Source organism: Ambystoma mexicanum, chromosome 6q, assembly GCF_040938575.1.
Source record: "Ambystoma mexicanum isolate Mex_15411 chromosome 6q, UKY_AmexF1_1, whole genome shotgun sequence".
NCBI classification, from domain to species: domain Eukaryota; kingdom Metazoa; phylum Chordata; class Amphibia; order Caudata; family Ambystomatidae; genus Ambystoma; species Ambystoma mexicanum.
In genome coordinates, this window is record NC_090937.1 from 347,892,707 (window position 1) to 347,913,701 (window position 20,995).

At 45.9% G+C, this 20,995-nt stretch overlaps 1 protein-coding gene across 3 annotated transcripts in view; it reads right to left on the reverse strand.

Moving 5' to 3' along the window:
* The window catches only part of FKTN (fukutin), a 534,769-nt gene that overhangs the window by 489,693 nt on the left and 24,081 nt on the right, over positions 1–20,995 (reverse strand). The window lies entirely within an intron of this gene.

Below are 20,995 nucleotides of genomic sequence, written 5' to 3' on the forward strand. Positions count from 1 at the left end.
CAGGCAAGAAATTAGAGCAATATGGGACAAGAATGGGCAAACACTTGATACTCAAAGCGAAGTGAACTAAGGTTTTGCAGAGTTTTATCAGCGGAGAGACGGAAACAGACATAATAGACACATTGGAAGACATTGGCCTTCCCAAACTGGAGGCATCAGAAAAGGAGACTCTTAAAGGCCCCAATTACCTTAGAGGAACTGGAGGCGGTGATCAAGCTCCTACCTACCAATAAGACACCGGGGGCGGACGGACTACCTAGTGAGTTCTATAAAGCATACAGGGTGGAACTGCTCCCCCCGCTGCGGGCGATGCTAAATGAAGCATTGCAAAATGGGGTATTAAAGGAATCCTTGAGGGAGGCGATTATCATCCCGCTCCTCAAACCTGACAAGCCAAGCATGGATTGCGGGTCGTATAGACTGCTATCCATGCTTAACCAAGACAGTAAGATACTTACTGCAGTATTGGCGAACAGGTTGAGACCAGTCAGCAATAGACTCGTACATCCCGATCAGACTGGGTATGTCCCGCATAGGAACATATTCGATAACCTTAGGAGGCTCCATCATATCAAGGAACAAACGGAAAAGGACTCACAAGAGGTAGCAATTTTATCATTAGATGCAGTGAAGGCCTTCGATTCTGTCAAGTAGCCTTGGTTGATGGCGGTCTTAAAAGGAGAAGGCATGGGGCCAGTGTATTTGAGGTGGGTGCACCTGCTATATAGTGCGCCATTGGCTCCAGTTAAGACAGGTGCAATCATCTCTGATCAGTGGCAACTTGGTAGAGGCACTAGACATGGATGCCCGTGGTCCCCGATGTTGTTTATTCTGGCTCTAGAGCCCAAGGCAATATATTTGAGGCAACATTACAGAAGAAGTGGGACTTCCTGCGAAGGGAGGGCTACATCCGATATCAATGTATGCTGATGATATGCTGTTATACTTAAGATACCCAGAGGAGAATCTAGAAAATATATTGGAAGTGATGGATAGATATGCTGCATTTTCTGGAATAACAGTGAATCCCAAGAAGTCATATATATTTCCCCTGGGTAGGTATAAAGGGATACCAGCTGAGTAGCTGCCAACACTCCAGATACAATGGGAGACTGTGACCTTTAGATACCTGGGGATTGATGTATATCATACAACCGGAGGCTGGATGAAGGACAACTGGATGTGCCTCAATGGTACCAAAAAACGAATGATCTTTGGATCAGCACATGCCAGAAAAAAACAATCCATTACACTCGTCCTTCTGTATTAAAAATGCCCAAATACCAATATCAGAAAAAGTGAAGACACTTGGAGTCTACTTGCAGGCCTCCCTTGGAGCTGAGGCCCATATAACCTACTTGAAAAGAAACTGCCAGTACTACCAAAAATGACTTAAAAAGATCAGACCCCTACTTAATCAAAAAAAAAGTACCACCATAGCCAGAGCTACAATACTCTCCAGGCTTGACTATGGCAATTCCCTGCTCCTAGGGGCAAGTAGCAAATGCCTGAAATAATGTCAGGTGATACAAAACAACGCCATCAGGGCAATCACGGGCAAATCAAGAAGGGAGCACATTACGAGCGACAGAAAAGATCTACACTGGCTGGCCATTGAGGAGAGAATGACATTCAAGTCCCTCACTATGGTCCACCGATGCCTCTGTGGCAAAGCCCCAGCATATCTAAAAAAACAATTCAATTGGCATGAACCAACCAAAAAACTAAGATCATCTAACAAAGGCCTCCTCCAAACCATTCCAGCAAAAAAGCGGAATGGTCTCGGCAAGGCCTTCCTGGGCAGAAGTATCCTTAAATGTAATGTAGGAGCCCCCCCAGCACCCCAGCAGAGGAACCACGAGCGAGACCACGAGGATCAACACGGACAGGGCCTGCCTGACCCTGTCCCCACACGCCGCCTGACCCACGTATGCCGGGCGCAGCGCGGGATGAAACCGAGGCTGAGCCTCGTTGAAATCAGCTGTATCCGCCGGCAGGCGGATCACGCCGGCGGCCAGCTACAAGGCCACTCTAAGGCCTGTTGAGAGCCTGTTCACCCCCATTCACTTTTCTTCACCGTGGGGCGAGGGCAGGAGCCCCCCCAGCACCCCAGCAGAGGAACCACGAGCGAGACCACGAGGATCAACACGGACAGGGCCTGCCTGACCCTGTCCCCACACGCCGCCTGACCCACGTATGCCGGGCGCAGCGCGGGATGAAACCGAGGCTGAGCCTCGTTGAAATCAGCTGTATCCGCCGGCAGGCGGATCACGCCGGCGGCCAGCTACAAGGCCACTCTAAGGCCTGTTGAGAGCCTGTTCACCCCCATTCACTTTTCTTCACCGTGGGGCGAGGGCAGGAGCCCCCCCAGCACCCCAGCAGAGGAACCACGAGCGAGACCACGAGGATCAACACGGACAGGGCCTGCCTGACCCTGTCCCCACACGCCGCCTGACCCACGTATGCCGGGCGCAGCGCGGGATGAAACCGAGGCTGAGCCTCGTTGAAATCAGCTGTATCCGCCGGCAGGCGGATCACGCCGGCGGCCAGCTACAAGGCCACTCTAAGGCCTGTTGAGAGCCTGTTGAGAGCATCAGGAGCCAGGGGCCACAAACTCTGCCCGTGCTGCTCCAGGTGGAGTGCACCATCGAGCCTAGAGCCAGGACCCCTTGCAATCCACCTACAGGGTAAGCATACTGCCCCCTCCTCCACTATCCACTCCCGACCCTCGAGCTAGAGCCCTGACCTAGCACCTTCTAACATTGCTACGCCCAAGGTCCCACATGCACCGTTGTGCTTCTGAACTGCAACAAAATATTTAATGCACAATCCATAGCCAACCAACCATGCTCTTGCCTTACTCTGTAATATGCTGCCATATGACAATAGTACCGTTACCACGGTCGCCCAGCGGCCACTGTGATACTGTGTTGTGCCTTATGGTCGCATAGTGACCACGCTATTGTGTTGTGCCTTATGGTCGCATAGTGACCACACTACTGTGTTGTGCCTTATGGTCGCATAGTGACCACGCTATTGTGTTGTGCCTTATGGTCGTATCTAGACCACACTATTGTGTTGTGCCTTATGGTCGCATAGTGACCACGCTATTGTGTTGTGCCTTATGGTCGCATAGTGACCACACTACTGTGTTGTGCCTTATGGTCGCATAGTGACCACGCTATTGTGTTGTGCCTTATGGTCGCATAGTGACCACGCTATTGTGTTGTGCCTTATGGTCGTATCTAGACCACACTATTGTGTTGTGCCTTATGGTCGCATAGTGACCACGCTATTGTGTTGTGCCTTATGGTCGCATAGTGACCACACTACTGTGTTGTGCCTTATGGTCGCATAGTGACCACGCTATTGTGTTGTGCCTTATGGTCGCATAGTGACCACGCTATTGTGTTGTGCCTTATGGTCGTATCTAGACCACACTATTGTGTTGTGCCCTATGGTCGCATACTGTGCCCTAATTTTGCTGCCCACATTGCATTCTGATTCTAGTTGTGCCATGTTGAACGATACCATCGCCATGCCTCAACAATCCACCAGCTCACCAGCTGCCCCACTGGCATTCCTCTCCAACATTCCTCCCACCTACTTCCTACCATCATTCTTCACTGAAAGCATCCCCACAGCACGTCATCCTCCACCCAGCATAACTTCCTACACTAGACCCATCCACACCAGGAACCAACTCCTAGGTCTCCGTTCTAGATACCCTAGACTCACCCACCAAGCACCTCCCACCACTCTTAACACGACTAACACGCCACCCCCTACAGTCAAAACACCCTTACCTAAACCCACCATGCCGCACCCCATCCCGGCAACACCACTCAACACCACCCCTACCTCGGCCCAACGCACACACAACCTACAGTGTGCCCTCATAAACGCCAGATCCATCCCTGCCCATGCCATTGAAATTCACGAACTCCTAACTAGCTTGGACCTCGACATCCTAGCCATCACCGAGACATGGCTGCACAGCGCTGCAGGGCCAGCCCTCAACCTTACTATCCCACAGGGGTACGCCATTATCCGGCAAGACCGCCTCTCCTCAGTAGGTGGTGGGGTAGCATTCATCCTGAAAGATCACCTCGAGGCCAGACAAATCACCTCCAATCTAGGTGACAACATAGACTCTCTAGCTATAAAAATTGCCCTCTCCCCTAACTCCACCATCACTTTCAACCTAGTCTACCGCCCGCCCGGCCCACTAACAGAGTTCCATGAGAACCTTGTACACCGCCTAACAGAAAACCTAAAACCCACCTCCAAAAGCATCTTTCTAGGTGACCTTAACCTGGGGTATAACGACAAAAAGGACAAGCCTGCTAAATCTCTTGCACTAGCCCTAAAAGATCTAGGCTTCGACCAAAAAATAACCTCACCCACACACAACAAAGGCCGTATCCTGGACTGGATAGCTGACCACAACTGTCACGTCGACATTAGCTCCATCACCCCGACTCCTTGGTCAGATCACCACCTCATTCACTTCTTTATTCCCGCTGTATCTAACACAAACAAACCTAACCCCATTCCCCCAGCACTGGCAAGATGTGTAAAAAATCTCACTAAAGATAAAATTACTCCCCACCTTCACATCCTCTCCACAGACCTCAAGTCATCTGACCCGTCAGAATTAGCAGATATCTACAAGAGCACCATAAGCACCGCCATTGACGCCATTGCCCCCTTGCAGACCAAAAAAGCCAAAGCTATCAAACACTCAAACACCTGGTTCTCCACTGAACTCAAAGAACTCCGCTCACAGAAAAGAAAAGCTCTAAACTCCTGGCAGAAATCGCCTTCCCCAGCCACCCTATCCTCCTACAAAAAAATCACTGCCCAATACAAAAAAGCCATAATCACAGCTAAATCAGTCTCTTATAATGATAGAATTGCTAATGCAAGCTCCGAATCCAAAGAACTCTTCGCCATTTTCAACGAACTCACCACACCGGCCACCAAATCACAAGACATTGTTAAAGACCAAATCTGGTGCAATTCCATACAATCTGCCTTGTTAAATAAAATTGAACTCCTACAAACAAAAATTAAGGAGCACCACAAAAACCTATCACTGCACCTCAAATCTCACACCACCACGAGCCACATGCCCACCCCTAGCTCGGGAACCACATCCACCAAAGCCCCCACTACCCCGTTCAAATTCAGGGAAGTCACAGAACACGAAGTTATTGAGATAATGAACAAGATCAAACCATCCAATTGTAAAGGAGACCCCTGCCCCGCCAGCCTGATCAAAGACTGCACTGAAACACTCGCCCCTTTCCTTAAATCATTCATCAATGCCTCTTTCAAAGCCAACACTGTCCCTGACAGTCTAAAAGAAGCCTGGGTGCGCCCGCTTCTAAAAAAAACCACCCTCGACCCTGAAGTAGCTACCAACTACAGGCCCATCACCACTGTGCCTTTCCTGCTCAAGATTCTGGATAAAATGGCCTACACACAAATCCAGGATTATCTCGAAACCAACCATATCCTAGGAAAAAGACAGTCAGGCTTCCGACCAGGTCACGGAACAGAGTCAGCCCTACTTGATCTGAAAATACAGCTTGCAGACACTATGGATAAAGGCAAACCGGCACTCCTTCTCCTACTGGATCTATCTGCCGCCTTTGACCTTGTCAACCACGATATCCTAGGCATGCACCTAAAAAATGAAGCACACTTCTCCCCGGAAGCCATTGCATGGGTTGCCTCATTCCTAAATGGCAGACTCATGAAAGTCTTCTCAGACACTGCCTCGGCAACCCCTACCACCATCCACTGCGGCGTCCCACAAGGCTCCTGCACCGCCCCCACTCTCTACAATATATTCACCCTTCCTCTCTTCAAGGACCTCGACTGTCGTAACATAGCGTACACCAACTACGCAGACGATACGCAGGTACTACTCCCTCTAACTGGGACCTACGAAGAAGATGCTACTGCATTAACCAAAATCTACACAGCCATCCAAACCTGGATGGCGGCCAACGGCCTCTGCCTAAACGGGGACAAAACCGAAATCCTCATAGTAGGGACCAATGAAATTCTCAACAAACTCCCCCCCCAATACAAATCCTTCAACATTGACAACTCCACCATCTCAGTCTCCAAGTCTGTTAAAACCTTAGGCGTTCACCTAGATGCCTCACTATCTATGTCTCGCCAAGTCAACGCCATTGCCTCTTCCTCAGCACTTACCACCAAGATGATAAATGCTGTCAAGCCGTTTCTCTCCGCCAAAAACTGCCTGTCCATCGCCAGAGCCACTATAGGTACAAAACTAGACTACTGCAATGCACTGTTCCTAGGCACCTCCGCCCACAACCTAAAAAAACTCCAAATCACGCAAAACAATGCGCTCCGGGCAGCACTGTCCATTCCAAAAAGAGAACACATCTCGCAAGCAAGGAGAGATGCCCACTGGCTACCTGTGAAGGAACGCATACTGTTCAAAGCCATGACCATCACACACAGATGCCTATCCCTGGATGCCCCACCCTATCTCGCAGAAAGAATCACACCGAAAGCCTCCATCAGACCCACCAGAGCTCACCGCACCAACATGATTGATGTCCCCACGTTTCAAAGATCCAGGGCGGGAGGAACCAGCTTCCAACACCTCGCACCAAAAAACTGGAACTCCCTACCTACCTCACTAAGGAACGAAAAATCATACCATACCTTCCGTAAAAACCTCAAAACCCTCCTATTCCGCTAAAGTCTGCCACATTCACTCTCATGCTTGCATTGTATCCACAGCATAGCATAACCTTTAAGCTCAATGTTTATTACCAATGTGAAATGTACTATGTAACTCGGTTACATCTGTAAACACATTCCTATGCTTGTGTTCATGACTAAGTCTGCTGTAACAGCGCCACGATGCCCCAGGGCAGTTCTGTGCGCTTTATAAATGCAAATAAATAAATAAATAAATACCTGCGGCACTGAAATTGGAATCTAACTACATACAATTCAGAAAGAAACTAAAGACCCTGCTATTCAAATAATTACCCGACCAGTTCATAAACTCTAGTACCCCACAGAACTGAATTATAACTGTGATTTGTTGTCCCGTATCCTGTCTGTCTCATGTCCTGTCTCATTGGTAAGCGCTCTGATGCCTGCGGGCTTTAGCGCTATACAAATAAATAAATAGCCGAGGTTGAATATAAACATAACACAGAGAAGTCGGTGATTAATATTGAACGCAGCATGAAGTTCTGGGCCAAGCTCCCCCTGACCATGATGGGGAGAGTGTCATTGCTAAAGATGGTGGTGTTACCTAGGTTGTTGCACTTCTTCAGGAGCACACCTTACATGAAGCGATTCTTTGTCAAGCTCCATAGCTTGTGCAGGGGATTTATATGGCGCAACACTAGGAATAGGATAGCACTGTGGAAATTGCAAAACACATATGATAGAGGGGGCATTAAATTACCAAACTTTGAGATGTATTTCCTAGCTAGCCATTTACAGTATGTGGTCAGGTGGTTATCAGATGACTCGACACCGGAGTCTAGATTACTGAAGGCAGAATGTGCCCAGTTCTTTCTGAAAGAATGGATTTGGTTGCCAAAATCAAGACAAAGGGAGTGTGAGAGAAGGTTGGAATTGGGAGGGAGGTTATGGCAGAGGCCTTGCCAGGCTATGGAGAACCCTGCCCCGTGTTCCCCACAGTTACCGTTAGTTGCTTTAACTGGGGTGGATGAGCAACTGCAGAAGATAATCCAGAGACATTGGGAACCAAATGGCATTGCGACGTTAGGAGATATATGGTAGGACGGGAAAGCGGTGGAATTCGACACGCTAGTTGAAAACACAGGTCTGTACCAGGACAATATATCACTTACACCAGGCTGGTTTGGATGGTAAAATATATATGGGCAGATGCAGTACTGGAAGGTCAGCCCGACGCGGCCATAAAAATGATCTATGATGTATCAGATGGGGGCCATGAGGTCTCCCGAATATACTGCTCATGTCCAGGGTGGGTAAAGAGGTGATCCAGTTGAGACGGGACTGGGAAGAGGAAGCCGGGGAACCTATTGGGAACGGGCTGTGGGTGAGAGCCCAGAGGTATCACAAAAAAGTGTCTAGAAATGTGAGATTGCAGCAAATCCAGTTGTATATTACCCACAGGGCGGCCATGACTCCTCAGAGGATTGCACAATTCAAGAATGCAGGGATACAGACAAGACCTAAATGTGGAGAGGTAAATGCGGGAATGGTACACATGTTCTGGGCATGTCCTGAAATGGGAGATTTTGGGGGGAGTTGGCCCACCGCTTGACTAAGAAAGGAGTTAAACTGGAAGTGGAATCTCTGTGGGCGTGCATGGTGGGAGGGTTTCCCAGGCCACACAAGATGAAACATGTGAGAAAACTTAAGGACTTGGCCTATATACTGGCCAAGCGCAAAATTGCCATGGGCTGGAAAACTAATAATAGACTGAGGGTGGAGGTGTGGTTGTGCGACCTTCAGAAATGGATGGAAGCGGAGACAGCGGTATGGGGTGAAGCAGTTAACAGAGGAGGGGATGGTCTAGGAGAGTCAATGACGGCTTGGAGACACTTAGTGGCAACACTGTTTGAGTCGGGCCAGACCGACTCTGGAGATGATGACTCCTAGCAGAAGTGAGTACACCCTTAGAGGATATGATAGAAAATGGTGAAGGGGAGTAAGCTCGGGAGGGAGGTGGGCGTAACAGGGAAGCGAGGGACGTATCACATTTTTGTTGCACCTATGACTGTTTATTGTTTGATGTCTTTTGGTTGTTTATGTTGTTAAAATCAATAAAAATTATTTAAAATAAAAAAAATAAAATGTAGGATGGAGTAAGGCCTAACTTGTCCTATGCTAAGGTGGGATTTACCCACCTAAAGAAAACTAAGGATAGCCTGAGTTAGGAAGTCCAAATTAAATGTCTAAATCCAAAACCTATACTTGCCCTCACAACTCACTGTATACAATGTGTAGGGATTTTAGCATCAAAAAGATTAGTGTTCAAAAGAAAGTTCAGAGCTCATTACAGCTCTTGGCTTAGGATCAGCTTCCCCTTCCCAAAGTTTAAAGTAGTTCACAAAATATTGGGGTTTCCTTCCACAAGAGTTCAAATCTTCCAGCTTTCAAAAATAATAGTTCTTTGGGGATACTTCCCAGCCCCTTTCATAGCGATACCTTGGATAAGTTTGCTTAAACAGTTCGGTTTCTTAGCTTCTTCCATGTAGGGCACTCTGTCTAGACGTAGTTGTCGGAAAACGCGGTCTGCCCATTACAGGTCACACAACCAATACACCACCTTACTGTTTCCATCAACAATTGGCCACTGTTCCATCAGACAGTGATGTTTAGTTGGTTCCCCAGTGTCACACTCTTCAGACATTGTACCGTGACTTGCTTAGCCAATACGCCATTGGTTAAAATTGTAGTCCTCTGGCTTTTGCCAACACAGGTTTCCTCTTAGCCTGACATTCCTGGGCCCCCCTTTAACTTTGGGTCAATACTTGAGTTTTCCTTGTTATACCCTTCTTGGTATTCTCTTGACTTGGCCAATATTTGTTTTGGAGGCCTCCCTCCTAGATTTGGCCAATACTTGGTTTCTCACTTGCATACCCTTCTTGGTATTTTCTTGACTTTGCCAATACTTGTTTCATGCAATGCCTTCCTTGATTCCTGTCTCATGGAATACTTTGCTTTCACTCCATTCATGAGTATTCAATTTGCTTTGTACTCTGTGCGGCATTCAAAAGTGCTTTCAATAATTATCTGAACAGTACTTTCTCCGGCATTCAAAAGTACTTTTAGTTACTTTCTGTTCGTTTGGCATTCGCAAAGGACTTTGTTATGCGTTACCGGAGCATCCCAGTAGGAGCGTGTATCTGCTTTACACTCACCGGTCGCACATGGCTGCGTCCTTCAGTCCTGCGTCCTTCACGATGAGCTTCTCCAGGCTTCTTCAGCTTCCCAGCTTCCGCAGACTCTGCCTCTCCCTCGCATCCTCCACAGAGCACTGCTCGCTTTCCAGGCTTACCGCGTCGGCGGTTGGGGTCAATGGGAGTTCCACAGACCCGCTCCGGAGGGTAACAGGACTGCCAGATCCTCGCACAGCCACCCACGGCCTATAGTCTCCTTCTCCTGCACAACACCACTCCCTGCACTTTGTTCTCCAGCTTCCTCTCCGTTACGCTTCTCTCACATTTTTATATCCATCAGGTATGTTAAGTGGCTCTAGGTGTGGGTCATTGCGTTCCGCTGCCTGACTATGGAGAACTACATTAGGCAGACTTGTCTGGTTGTTCCACTGGTATGCCTCCTTAGCCCTCTTCTTCCATCAGTACCAGAGTGATGTTTGGAACGGTTTGATTTAATAAAAAGGAGGATTTTATAACTGTTTTGTCTCTGCTATGTGTGTGTATCAGTAAAATAAGGATGTGTCCTCCTAGTTGGTCTCTTCCTCGTCCCAGTACTAAGGTGTTGTTTCGCGGGAGGGGGGCAGTTTGGAAGAAGGAAAAGGGAAAGGGTTCACAATACCCTACAAAGGCTTTGGGGGATAGAGGGCTCATTTTGAAAAGGGAAAGGGGGGGGAAACCATGTCTCACCTAAGGACGTCCTCTCCCCAAGATCCCTCCACCCAGGTGATCCTCCCTTGCATATCCACCCCAGGGTCAGGATCCAAAAGCCAGGGCCTTTCCCTGGCCACCTGAGAGGAGGTTCCTGGAGAAAAAGAGGGGAGGACGCCTTCAGGTTCCTCACAGTGCCTAGGGTCTACATCTTTCAAGCAGCCTTTCTTCCCGATTAATAACAGAACACAGAAAAACATGTGTTGTGCGCCTTTTGTTATGCCTTGTCATATCCTTATCATGCCATGCTAGGCCATGTTATGCCTTGGTCTATGTGGTTAGAATGCTGTCCCTTCCTAACCTGTTCACAATCAGACTTTCTACCTTGTACTATACTGCTCCTAGGTTCCACACTCCAATGCTACTACTGCGCTTCCTCCCATATGCCCCACTGTACCTTTCTTCTTGCGTACAACACCATAATTGTGCCCCCTTTGATGTTTTGCTCCCGGCATACTATTGTGATTTTGTTGCCTTTCCCTCAATGCAATTTGTACCATACTGTGGCTTGCTCTCCAATCCTCAATGTGATTACACATGACTGGCTGCTAGAAATGATTGAACCTTGACCTCGTAGCATGCTGAATCGTTAGACAAAGCTCTGAAGTTTACCATGGCCGCGCATGGGAAAGCCATCCAGACTCATTTTGCTAGAAATTCTGGGAATTGTAGTTTTACTAAATTTCTAATTGGAGAGAAAAGACTACAAGTCCCAGAATCCAAAGGGGGTCTGGGGGGGGACAGGACTGGAGGGCCTTCTCAACACATGGCCACATGAAACTTAACTTGAGTTCTGCCTTCTCTGTAATCCCTACTCTGCACTGCCCCCAGGAACTAGTCTTGCCGACTTTTTACTCAGTGCCCACTGCTGAATGCTCTCCATCTTTTCCGCTCCTCTCTGTGTTACTCAATGCTTATAACAAACCAGATGCTGCACACTGTGTTAACTGCCAGAGATGATAGCCCACTCCGAGGTGCCAAAGCACATCTAGTCAACGAGACATCACCATGGCCATAAGCCTGGTGGATTTTGCTCCAAGTTGCCCCCCAAGTCCGCCACTACCCTCTCCACTTAACGTTTTTGACCTTTACGCCCAAGCATGCCACACATATACCAACTACGCAATATGCAGTGTATAAAGGAGGGTAAGTCCCAATTTTTTGTTAAAGGGGGATTGAGCTAAAAACGGGACTTGGTTCTGGAGGGAAACAAAGTAACAAAAGCTCAATTACCCCTCTTTTCGTCCGCCTTGCAAGGGAACAGGGACAGAGGGATTTTTTAATAGATATATTTCTTATCTATCTAGAAGTCGCATAGAAGCATTTCATTATTCAGAGAGCAGTCAAAGTAAAAACACAAATTTTCATAGTTTAAGTTATACACTTTTGTAAGTAGTCGGTGCTTTCCACAAGGCACCTCCAGACTTAGAAAGAAATACATGAAATTAAAAGGTCCAGCAAAAAAACACACATATTCTGCTCGTGGTGTCTAGGGTTAGTAAAGTGACAATTCTGATAAGACACTTTGCCAATTTAATTGTTAAATTTCTTCTTCAGTTTGGGGAAACCAAGACATTAAATGTACAGCATAGAGATTTTAACGCTGCAAAAACACAATTGTTTTAGTGTCAGGATGTCTACATATGTTTCGGCACACAGTTTGCATCAACACCATCCCTGGTATTCTGCCGTTTTAATTGTGGCCCTCTTCAGGACGAGATGTTTTTCAAAATGACAAAAGTTCAGAAAACCCCAGGAATTCACGCTATTTTCCAGTGCTGTAAGGAATGGAAATATGGAATTTGTGTTAGTGTTTCGTCTAGAACTCGACTCACATTAAAAGCTCTTCTGGTAAAAGTTTGTGCGACATGGATACAAACTTCTCCACATTCCCACTTGCCACTAACCTTTATATGCTTTTGTAGTCGGACTCAAGATATTTAATTTTATTTGTAGCGACCGGTGGATTCACTGCCATTCCCTGTATGTCGTCATACAGTGGATTGCTTTTATCTTGTTTGGGCTTAGTAGTTAGTCCTTTCGTCGAAATAGTTCAGACTTCAAACCTACGGACACAATTTATGTATTGAAATGTTGACGAATCATTATTGCGTTTGTACATATTGATGTTTCCAAGCACAAAAGTCATCTTCATTATTTACTGACCTGATGGTTTTATCGAAGTCATGTAATCCAGTTTGGCACTGGTTGTTTTCACAATTACACGTTTCCCCTGTATGTAATTTCCTAGGGGTACCTTCTTTTTCTATTCCAAAGACCTGTAGGGACAGATGGAATAGAACCTACGTTAGGAGAAATAATCTCCACATTAGCTGTAATATGCTATCCTCCGCTTGTTTGTTAGCGTCATTTCGTTGTTGTTTTTAAGTTTCGATTCTTCTGCGTTTTAGTTTTGTTTACCTTCTGAATGATTCAGTAGGACGATCTTTTCTCATCGCAGTGCAGCTCCTCTCAGTTTCGGCGCGGGAAAGCCAACTCGTTTGAATTTGGTGCCGCAAGAGAGGGGATTGTTTACTTCCGTGTTTGCATGTCATATGACTGCCATGTACGTGTTTCAAAAAACGCCTATTTCTTTCTTGGTGGCGCATGCGGCCATCTTGGAGGGTGTGAGCAAGATGGTAGATGCTCCTTATTTTGGAGGTCTCGATGGTATGTGATTATGTTTTATTCGTTGGAGTGAAATTAAATGATACATGAACACACATATTGAAAGTGTTTTCATAAGGTACAGCCCGTGCGTTTGTTGTAGTTGAAAAAATATATCTGAAAAAAGGCCATACAGACTCAAGACGTTCTCAGAAAAAAATTCCCCACTCAACTGATGAATTGAGACCATTTTTCACTGTATCCAAGTCAAAAATCCACTTCTGTTCACATTTGCGCAGAGCCAAGTCACGGTCTCCACCTCTGTTCGAAATTTGAACTGTTTGAATGATGAACCAGAATATTTCACATGGTTTATGTTTTAGGAGGAGATAGTGGGCAACAAGGGGTTTATTAGGTGTTTGGTTCCTGATGTTAGTCCGATGTTCCCCTATGCGTATTTTAATGTGTCTTTTTGTTTTCCCAATATACAGAAGTTGGCATGGGCATTGGATCGCATATACTACCCATTGTGAATTGCAGTTTGTGAATGATCTAAATTGCCAGATTCTTTCTTTCAATTTTACACTTTTCATATTTTTCGTGAGTGAACAAACCGAACACATACCACATTTAAAATGTCCTGTTACCGGTGGGAGGTCCCAGAGAGTATTCTGTGAATCTGCTTTTTTTTACTTGAGGTATGTATGGACCAAGTTGTCCTTCAGGTTCTTCTGTCTTTTGAACGCAAATCTTGGGGGTACTGGATTAAAGTCCTCAGTTTTTATAACATGCCAGTGCTTAAGGACTAGTTTGCGTAACTTGTGGCTAATCGGAGTGAAGGTTGTGATGCATGTAATTTTTTCCACAGTAGTTTTATTTGGCGGATTTAGACATGTTTCTCGATTTTTATTTTTCGCACTTTTGTATGCCACGTTTACATACTTTTTCGGATATCCTCTTTGTTCCAGACGTTTTTTGAGTTGTTTGCCATGTGTCCTGTAGTCCTCTTGATTCGTGCAGTTGCGATGTACTCTTAGGAATTGGCCTATCGGAAGGTTGGCCTTTAGGCTTGCTGGATGGTAGCTCTTAAATTCAAGAAGTGTATTTTTATCCGTTTTTTTCCGATATAGGCTGGTGGTTAGAAAAGCCATCTGTCTCTGTTCTGATTTCTAAATCCATAAAAGGAATGGTCTTTGAATTGTGGCACATGGTAAACTTGATGTTTATATTACATTGATTTAACCATCCTTGGAATTCCAGCAGGAGTGAGTTTGGACCTCTCCATACTAAAAAACAATCATCAATGTACCCGTACCATGCAATGATGTTAGTTTTGAAAGGGTTATCAGTGTGATAAATGGACTCTGTCTCTACAGAGTCCATATATAAGTTGGCAATATCTGGGGCAAACGGGCCTAAAACCACCGTCGACCTTTTTCCCCACGAACAACATGATAAGTCCAGCCATCGCTGCTTTTGAAAATAAAATAATTGAAGGAACCAAAAAACTATTATGCACTAATAATTTCTCCAAAGACAACTTGTGCCCGATGGAAAGACAGGCATTGAAAGACCTACAAACAAATAAACGTGGCATACAAAAGTGCGAAAAATAAAAATCGAGAAACGTGTCTAAATCCGCCAAATAAAACTACTGTGGAAAAAATGACATGTATCACAACCTTCACTCCGATTAGCCACAAGTTACGCAAACTAGTCCTAAAGAACTGGCATGTTATAAAAACTGAGGATTTTAATCCAGTACCCCCAAGATTTGCGTTCAAAAGACAGAAGTACCTGAAGGACAACTTGGTCCATACATACCCTCAAGTAAAAAAAGCAGATTCACAGAATACTCTCTGGGACTTCCCACCGGTAACAGGACATTTTAAATGTGGTATGTGTTCGGTTTGTTCACTCACGAAAAATATGAAAAGTGTAAAATTGAAAGAAAGAATCTGGCAATTTAGATCATTCACAAACTGCAATTCACAATGGGTAGTATATGCGATCCAATGCCCATGCCAACTTCTGTATATTGGGAAAACAAAAAGACACATTAAAATACGCATAGGGGAACATCGGACTAACATCAGGAACCAAACACCTAATAAACCCCTTGTTGCCCACTATCTCCTCCTAAAACATAAACCATGTGAAATATTCTGGTTTATCATTCAAACAGTTCAAATTTCGAACAGAGGTGGAGACCGTGACTTGGCTCTGCGCAAATGTGAACAGAAGTGGATTTTTGACTTGGATACAGTGAAAAATGGTCTCAATTCATCAGTTGAGTGGGGAATTTTTTTCTGAGGAGAACGTCTTGAGTCTGTATGGCCTTTTTTCAGATATATTTTTTCAACTACAACAAACACACGGGCTGTACCTTATGAAAACACTTTTAATATGTGTGTTCATGTATCATTTCATTCCACTCCAACGAATAAAACATAATCACATACCATCGAGACTTCCAAAATAAGGAGCATCCACTATCTTGCTCACATCCTCCAAGATGGCCGCATGCGCCACCAAGAAAGAAATAGGCGTTTTTTGAAACACGAACGTGGCAGTCATATGACATGCAAACACGGAAGTAATACAATCCCCTCTCTTGCGGCACCAAATTCAAACGAGTTGGCTTTCCCACGCCGAAACTGAGAGGAGCTGCACTGCGATGAGAAAAGATCGTCCTACTGAATCATTCAGAAGGTAAACAAAACTAAAACGCCGAAGATTCGAAACTTAAAAACAACAACGAAATTACGCTAACAAACGAGCGGAGGATAGCATATTACAGCTAATTTGAGATTATTTCTCCTAACGTAGGTTCTATTCCATCTGTCCCTACAGGTCTTTGGAATAGAAAAAGAAGGTACCCCTAAGAAATTACATACAGGGGAAACGTGTAATTGTGAAAACAACCAGTGCCAAACCGGAATACATGACTTCGATAAAACCATCAGGTCAGTAAATAATGAAGATGACTTTTGTGCTTGGAAACATCAATATGTACAAACGCAATAATGATTCGTCAACATTTCAATACATAAATTGTGTCCGTAGGTTTGAAGTCTGAACTATTTCGACGAAAGGACTAACTACTAAGCCCAAACAAGATAAAAGCAATCCACTGTATGATGACATACAGGGAATGACAGTGAATCCACCGGTCGCTACAAATAAAATTAAATATCTTGAGTCCGACTACAAAAGCATATAAAGGTTAGTGGCAAGTGGGAATGTGGAGAAGTTTGTATCCATGTCGCACAAACTTTTACCAGAAGAGCTTTTAATGTGAGTCGAGTTCTAGACGAAACACTAACACAAATTCCATATTTCCATTCCTTACAGCACTGGAAAATAGCGTGAATTCCTGGGGTTTTCTGAACTTTTGTCATTTTGAAAAACAACATCTCGTCCTGAAGAGGGCCACAATTAAAACAGCAGAACACCAGGGATGGTGTTGATGCAAACTGTGTGCCGAAACATATGTAGACATCCTGACACTAAAACAATTGTGTTTTTTGCAGCATTAAAATCTCTATGCTGTACATTTAATGTCTTGGTTTCCCCAAACTGAACAAGAAATTTAACAATTAAATTGGCAAAGTGTCTTATCAGAATTGTCACTTTACTAACCCTAGACACCACGAGCAGAATATGTGTATGTTTTTGCTGGACTTTTTAATTTCATGTATTTCTTTCTAAGTCTGGAGGTGCCTTGTGGAAAGCACAAAAGTGTATAACTTAAACTATGAAAATTTGTGTTTTTACTTTGACTGCTCTCTGAATAATGAAATGCTTCTATGCAACTTCTAGATAGATAAGAAATAAATCTATTAAAAAATCCCTCTGTCCCTGTTCCCTTGCAAGGCGGACGAAAAGAGGGGTAATTGAGCTTTTGTTACTGTTTCCCTAAGCAATATGCATACTTTTGTGGCTAACCTGTGGGCACACGGGACAGCTGCATATTTGCTGGGGGCACCCAGCAAAGACAGCCAATGCTGCAGTCAGGCGGCCACACCAAATGCAGGGGGCACCCTGCTGCGACCCTTAGGTCTGATCACATGGCCGGTGACATCTGCTAGATCACCCTGACCGCAGTCACTGGTTCCATTGGCACAAAAGCCAGGGGTGCAGACAGGCAGTGATCGCACGGCAGCCAACAATAAAGGACATGGATACCAGTTGCCACGCAGGGATTCTGCTGCTGCACAGACGCACGTGCCGGCTGAGGTTCCTTTTATTGGGGAGCCACATCATGACAGAGTCATAACCCACATCCTTAAAGAGGACAACACCACACCCCTCTTTTTTCATAAAGCAAAACAACAACTGTAAACATCAAAACATGTGTACTAACATTACAACCTTGGATGCATTCCAGTCCGGCACCCATTCCGTTTTAGCAGGCAAACAGTCCTCTCGTCACCTGGTGATCCTAGATCAAACTCCTCACTCTATGGAATCTTACTTCAGTCCATTCACGCTTGCTGGTGACGCTCCTGATCATCGCCCTGGGCACAAAAAAGGAATAACCCATCCTCATTCTCCTCCAATCTGGGTCCTCTGCCTTCTGGTGATGCCAGCTGAGCCAGACGTTCTGGGCGGTCTCCTTCCTGTTGCTCGTCAGGTATCCTCCTTTGAGGAGGTGGCTGGTAAAGTGGCGACTTAGACGGCCGGTGATCGGGGTCGGAGAAGGTCTTGCTTCCATGCCATTTTCCTACAGCACATACGTCCTCCAGCTTCACCATCTGCATGGACATGTCCACGGCGGGCGCTATTACTCTGCCAGTTCAAGGGACCAGCCCATGCCTAGGATCGTGGCCAGTGTTATACCAGGCTCTCTGAGGACCGGCTTCCTCAATTTCACTGAGCTGCAGACAAAGAAGATTTGTTGCCTAATCTCATTGTCCTCGTGGTTACCCAAAGCACAGCATAGTGCAATGTGCCGCAGCCTTCCATGGAACGTGTCCAGGCTTTCTCCGTCTTCCTGCCCTTAGCTTGAACTGTTCATAGTCACGGTTGATCATGTGCATAAAATAATCATTCAGGACCTCAATGGTGGCATCATACGATAAATCCCTAGGTCGCAGTGTCTTAAACCATTTTTGGACTGCGGGACCCACCGAATATAGCAAGGTCAGCCGTTTCACCCCTGCTCACTGATCTCAACTGCCTCGAAATAGAGCTCACCCCTTACGACCCATGCAATCAAATGAGGCCCAAGGCTGGCGGGGACTCCCACTAAGTGGTGCCAGCTGTCTTTGCTGACTATGCGCACCACCAGTTGCCTGTGCTCCATCTACATTGTCTCCCATGGCGTCTTAACCGATGCTCCTATGGCCTGTGCATGTACAATAGTGGCGTGCCACAGTGTTTCCGTGGGCGGTTTAATTTGCCCGTCACCCCACTCACTTCCACAGATGCTGGAGACTGATTTGAGGCAGTCTCCAGGGTCCTACCTCTTGCCTTCCGCGCAGATGCTGGTCAAAAGGGGCGTACAAGTGCTCATGAGGAGCCGCAACCCCTATGTTTTCCTGCACTAGGCATTTGCTTGCTCTGCCAACAATGGGGCCACCAACCCAATCAATCACCACCCATCCGCACCGAGTCCAGAGCGTGGTGCTGGATGCCTTAAAACTGTCTATTGTGCACTTTCTTGAAGCTACGAACCAGAGCACACAGCAGGGAACTTGCCCGGGAACACACCTTGACAGATAATCCTCCTGTCCTTTCTGCTGAGCCCCCAAATACGGACAAACCCTGCTTTTTCCCCCTTATTTTTTTATATGAGAAGAGCTCCAATCACGGAGCTGAAAACAAAACTACTTTTTTTGTGTTCTTTCTGTAAACCCTTACACGGTGCCCTGGAGGCCCAGACACTGTCCATCAGCACTGCTACTTGCATGGAGCCCAATCGACTCTCTTCCTGGCGGAGTCGGTTGCAGAGTCTTCTTGCGAATACAGAACTCTGTTTCCTGTTCATTTGCTTACTGCCTGCTCCTGGGAGACAGCGTGGGACTGTAGTCCACTTTCTATCTTCATCAACACTAGACTTCATATACCGACCCAGGCCGCGGAGCGGCCGCGGAGTCGGTTGCAGTGTCTTGTCTGCGTGCTAGGCGTGTCGGATGGTCTTTGAACTCTTCAATTATTTCCCGACGCCGCTATACTGTTACTCGTTTATGGGTGTCGCTGCTTGAGACAAGAAAAGCAACAATGGTAAGCGAGGGGAAAAAGGGAACAGAAGTACGTTTAAAAAACAGAGAACTCCCGGTGTCCCTTGATAAACATGTTAAGAAGGGGGAGTGGGGAACCGCACTAGAATAACTGAATGTGCGATCCTCAATCTGGTGAGCAATCAGACCATCACTCCTTCGTTCGCTCACCTAAGTACAAAGTGCCAGAGACAAACTTTGGTTTCTTCCGACGCTGCAGCACTTGCCTCGCTGCTCTGCCCCCAGCTTATTGTGAATCTATTTGGTCTGCTTGCCGTTTTCACTAGGTGGACGGCTGGGGGCATGTTGGCCGCGATCCTGAGGCGCTCCATCCCAAATGAGAACTTGCTAGTGGAGACGTTTTTAACAACCACAAAAGGCAGATTGGGGGCGATCATTGAGCGAGCTCTGACGAACTAAGCTATATACACCTTCATCCTGCAGTGCCGGATCTGTGCACCCCTCACCTTTAAGTGCAATAAGAAGAGGGGCTTTAAATAAAAAAAGCGGTGCTCGTGCCAGGAAAATAAGCTACCTTGCTTCTGTGAGGCTACATATGCAGATCCAACACAATGAAACTCTGTAGTACATCACTCCCAGACCCAATAAATACACCTGATTGGGACGGGTCATATCTAGAACAACCAACAGGTTCTGGGACCCCCATTAGCAACCACCAATACGCCCCCTGCTTTACGTAACTCCAAGCTAATAACTGAGGCTCAAGTTTACGTCCATGATCATTCCTCGCAAGGTGACATAGGGGCGTCTGAAAAAGAAGTCCACACTTCTCTGGCACAAAGCTGGAAACGTGGATTATAATACACAGTAACAACAACAAAAATCCAAAGCAAAGGAAAATTAAAGACCATTTTGGTAAAAAAAAAGAAATAAAAGCTTGAATGATGCGGAGGACGACTCTGGCCATACCTGGCCCCCAGCACAAATTACGCAAGCTTCCGTAGAGGGGGCAGAGGCTCCTTTTACTACCCCCAGTGAAAGAGGGGTTATGGAAGAACTAACATGCAGAGATGCAAGTTCGGCCATCCTTCAAGTGCCTCCCCCAGATCAAGAAAGAAGAACAGAAAATACATATTCAAAACAGACACCTATACCAGGGAACGGAAAAATTGGAAAAACAAATACTAATGAAAGCACACTGTCGGCACTGAAGTTTGTGCTGAATTCAAGTCTCAGTTTTCTAGCTTCTTAAAATGGAAGTGCAGTCGCAAGCTGGGATAATCTTGGAATTTACCAATGAAATGGCAAAATGTGAATCTGCAATGGTGGGGCTCAGCACTGTTAATTCCATTATTTCTCCGACTATGAAAGAGATTAGGATTGAAGGGGCCAAACAAGGCCTGGATATCTCTTCAATACAAACCCTCCTAAACTTGAAAAAAATATATAATATGAAGTTTCCCAAGAGTTAATAAAAAGAACTATCTCAGCTCTTAAAAACTCATCTGATCGTCCCTCACATGGTGAGTAGATAGCAGTGGAAAAAGACTC